Source organism: Miscanthus floridulus, chromosome 18 (assembly GCF_019320115.1).
Source record: "Miscanthus floridulus cultivar M001 chromosome 18, ASM1932011v1, whole genome shotgun sequence".
Lineage (NCBI taxonomy): Eukaryota > Viridiplantae > Streptophyta > Magnoliopsida > Poales > Poaceae > Miscanthus > Miscanthus floridulus.
The window spans coordinates 127,364,031-127,368,098 of record NC_089597.1 but is presented as its reverse complement, the minus strand read 5'-3'; the positions used below and the strand labels follow the sequence as shown (position 1 = coordinate 127,368,098).

At 44.7% G+C, this 4,068-nt stretch overlaps 1 pseudogene; it reads left to right on the top strand.

The window, feature by feature from the left end:
• The first annotated feature begins 331 nt into the window (after window positions 1-331).
• LOC136522608 (protein DETOXIFICATION 16-like) lies at window positions 332-3,888 on the top strand (annotated as a pseudogene).
• Window positions 3,889-4,068: the final 180 nt, after the last annotated feature.

Below are 4,068 nucleotides of genomic sequence, written 5' to 3'. Positions count from 1 at the left end.
GAGGAAGGGCACTTTGGGCACCGAGCGAAGTGGGAATTTGTTTTTTTTTTTTGTTTCTGATAGGCAGGACTCAGGAGCCACGGATGGACGCTCGTGTGGAATCATTATTGTATTTTTTAAGATTTATATGATTAAAAAACCCACAAGTTACAATAAACTATTTTTTCTTTTTGAGACAAAGATAAAAAACTATTTTAAATTAAAAAATTGAAAACAGAGTTTGACAGATTTTAGCCCATCATGCACCGCCTTTTCATGCGGATGCGGAAGTTCCTCCCCTTTCCTTAACATGCTAGTTGCCAGATTGTCCGTGCGACGTTGCCACTGCGCAGCCAATCAGACCCGGGGGTCCGAGCCGAAACTGTCCCCTCCCCGCTCCCCTCAATTCGCTACTCGCTAGTCAACTCAAACCCGGGGGTCCGAGCCCGTGAGGCCATCGCGATCGCGAAATGGGTGGCGCTAGCGCCGGCGGGGCGACGGAGGCGGCGTCCTCGCCTCTCCTCATGTCCCGCTCCGCTCCACGCCCCGCGGTGGAGGCGGAGGTGCGGCGGCAGGTGGGGCTCGCGGCGCCGCTGGTGGCGTGCAGCCTGCTGCAGTACAGCCTGCAGGTGGTCTCCGTCATGTTCGCCGGACACCTAGGGGAGCTCTCCCTCTCCGGAGCCTCCGTTGCCGCCTCCTTCGCCAACGTCACCGGCTTCAGCGTCCTGGTACGTGCAGTGGTAACCTCTCTCCACTCAGCCATTTGTGCAACTCGGGTCTCGGTATGTGCTACTGCTTGTGCATAAGTCTGAAGAGCAGGGAGGGGATGTGAAATTGTGATCGGAACATGTACACTGTAGGAGCTAGTTGTTTAAGGAAATTATAACCAAAATTAGTACGAATTATGTAAATGCTTGCGCATTACTCCAATTAGTTTCCCACATGGCTCCATAATTATACCTACTAGAACTCTAGAAGTAAGAGCGGCATATGAGTTTTGACTTATTGCGCAGTGGCCAGTGCTATACTGCGTGATGCCTACTGTGCTACCAGTAAATTAATTGGAATTCATGCTCCTCTTTTCCATGTCAAGCTGGGTATGGGAAGCGCATTGGATACCTTTTGTGGACAATCATACGGAGCAAGACAATATGACATGCTGGGGACACACACGCAAAGGGCGATAATTGTTCTTATGCTTACGGGTGTTCCTCTGGCCTTTGTTTTGGCCTTCGCTGGCCAAATACTTATCGCCCTTGGTCAAAATCCTGAGATATCATTTGAAGCTGGACTGTATGCTCAGTGGTTGATTCCTGGCCTTTTCGCGTATGGTTTGCTTCAGTGCCTTACCAGATTCCTGCAGACCCAAAATATTGTCCAGATATTGGTAGCTTGCTCTAGACTTACTTTGCTACTTCATGTTATGCTATGCTGGTTGCTGGTTCAAGGTTTTGGCCTTGGCCACAATGGCGCAGCTCTGACAACCTCAATATCTTACTGGTTCAATGTGGCATTCCTAGCTGTGTATGTGAAAGTCTCTGAAGATGGCAGAAGAAGTTGGCACGGATGGTCAAGGGAGGCACTGAAGTTAAAGGATGCCAAAGTATATCTAAAGCTAGCAATTCCATCTACCTTTATGACCTGGTAAGCCTGATATGGGGCACCATGTGAAAAACATGTATTTCAATGAGTCTTGAGTGTTTAACTTATGGTTTGGCAAAGAAGTAATGTGTACCTTTTTACCTACTTTCTGCATGGAACTGGTTATTTGACTTGCAAGATAGCTCAGCTTGGAGTATTGGGCATTTGAGATGGTGGTTCTCCTAGCAGGATTTCTTCCAGATCCAAAACTGGAAACTTCAATTTTGTCGGTCAGGTAAGCAAATGAAACTTGAAATGCCTCCTCCCTTTCAGTAATCGGAAATTCTATTAAACTGATCAATGTTTTAGATGCGATGTTGTTCTGTAACATGGCTGATCACTCTGCGGTTGCATTGGTTTCCTTTCTTATGTCTTGAGATAGCCATTTCTTGTGCATCAACCATGCATCAGTAATGGTGCTTTCAGTGCTTGATGTGAAGTAACTTTGACTCTTGCAGCCTAAACACAATGTGGATGGTCTATACAATTCCAAGTGGCCTCAGCAGTGCAATAAGGTCAGAGGAGCATAAATTCGTGAAAATTATTAAAATTCGGATACTCCGACGATACGTATCCTTGGCGTATCGGACACGTATCCGTATCCGATACGTATCGGATACGCGATACGCGCCTTCCTGGACGTATCCGTGTAACATAACTGCCCACTCCTTTTTGTTCTGTGATAAAAGAAACTTGTGGTTAACTAATTTTGGCCCATGATTCTTTGTTTCTTTGCAGTATTAGAGTGTCCAATGAGCTAGGTGCTGGGAACCAACATGCAGCACGCCTATCAGTTTATGTTTCAGGAATCATGTGCCTTGCTGAGGGCCTTTTTGTAGCTATCATCACAGTATTAGTGCGAGATGTCTGGGGTTATTTGTACAGCAATGAAGATGAGGTAGTGAAGCATTATGATGCCAATTCTTGCTACTTCTGACTTCATGGATGGAATACAGTGCACACTATCAGGTTTGGGATAATTGCATTGTCTAGTATGCAGCATTTGCGTCATGTCGTACTTCTGCTCCATGTTGGGAAATTCATATGCAGATACTGTAATCAGAATATCATTATTGTAAAGTTGCTTAGCTTTTATTTTGTTTGATCACTTGGTCACTTGGTCTTGGTGTTGGTTTGCTTGCCTCATTATGATGCATCAATCCATGTAGATTAATTGTCTTTGATATGCCGCCTGAGCAGGTTAATGTAAAAATGATCACATACCCAACACGCTCAATGCTCTCATAAGTCATAAGAGGGGGGGGGGGGAATCCGATATGTTTGTTATTGCATGCTACAAGTAAGAGGGTTTCACTAGTAAGCCATACAGTCCAAATTAGGATCATTGCTGTTCCAAACCTATTGTTTTTTCTAGGTATCATATATCCCTTTACCAAAGAAGAGCGACGCAGGTATCATGTAAAAAAAACCTATTGTAATTCCTATTTTTCCCATGGTAATCCCGGGATTACCTCTGAACCTTGTATTTTCAAAAACTCCACTTCCTCTTAATGAAATACGTACCTCATGGTACGGTCGAGAAAAAAGAAGAGCGGCACAAATATTATGTACAAGAGTGGTAGTGATTGAATCAGACTTGTCAGTGATTCTATCGTGACACTCCACAATCATAATATCAGTAATCCTTTGTCTAACTGATCCTGGCTGACATATGTTCATTATCTGCATGTTCGATTTTAAGGCGCAGCTCGAGGATGTGGCTGGCAGAAAGTATGCTCGGTTATCAACCTGTTTTACTATGCTATTGGTCTCCCTTCAGCTGTTACTTTTGCATTTATTCTGAAGATTGGTGGTAAGGTAGGTTCGACTATGTTTTACTTTTATGTAATTATGATAAGATATATATTGATATGTGTTCCCTTCATGTGCGATGGCAGTGCAAATATTTGCTTTGGTTGTGATGATGCTTCGAACCAACTGGAATGAAGAGGCACACCCTTAAACTTCTTATGCTACAATCAACGGAATGTACGCTCTCTGTTTCTACTGATGGAATTGGATCTTAGTTGTGAGAGGGAGCAGCCCGGGCATGGGACTGTACACATGGAGCAGGTTTGCATCAATGGGGAACAAAATGCAAAACTAATCGCTATAGATTGCTGGGATTTCTTCTCTCTAAGAAATAATATTGCAATTATTCTTTCTCTAAGCTACTTTCAAAAACTAATCCATGGCAACCATTAGTCATCTGTATATCACCTTGGCATGATAAGGTGGCCTATTTAGAACAAATTGAATCTATATTGCAATATGCATGTGGCACCTAAAAAAGGGCGTACCCAGTGCAGAGAGCTCCCGCGCTGTGCGGGGTCTGGGGAAGGGTGTTAGTGGCAGGCCTTACCCTCGCCTGTGCAATGCGAGGAGACCGCGACTCGAACCCGGGACCTTCCGGTCACAGGCGGTAAGACTCTACCGCTTGCACCAGGC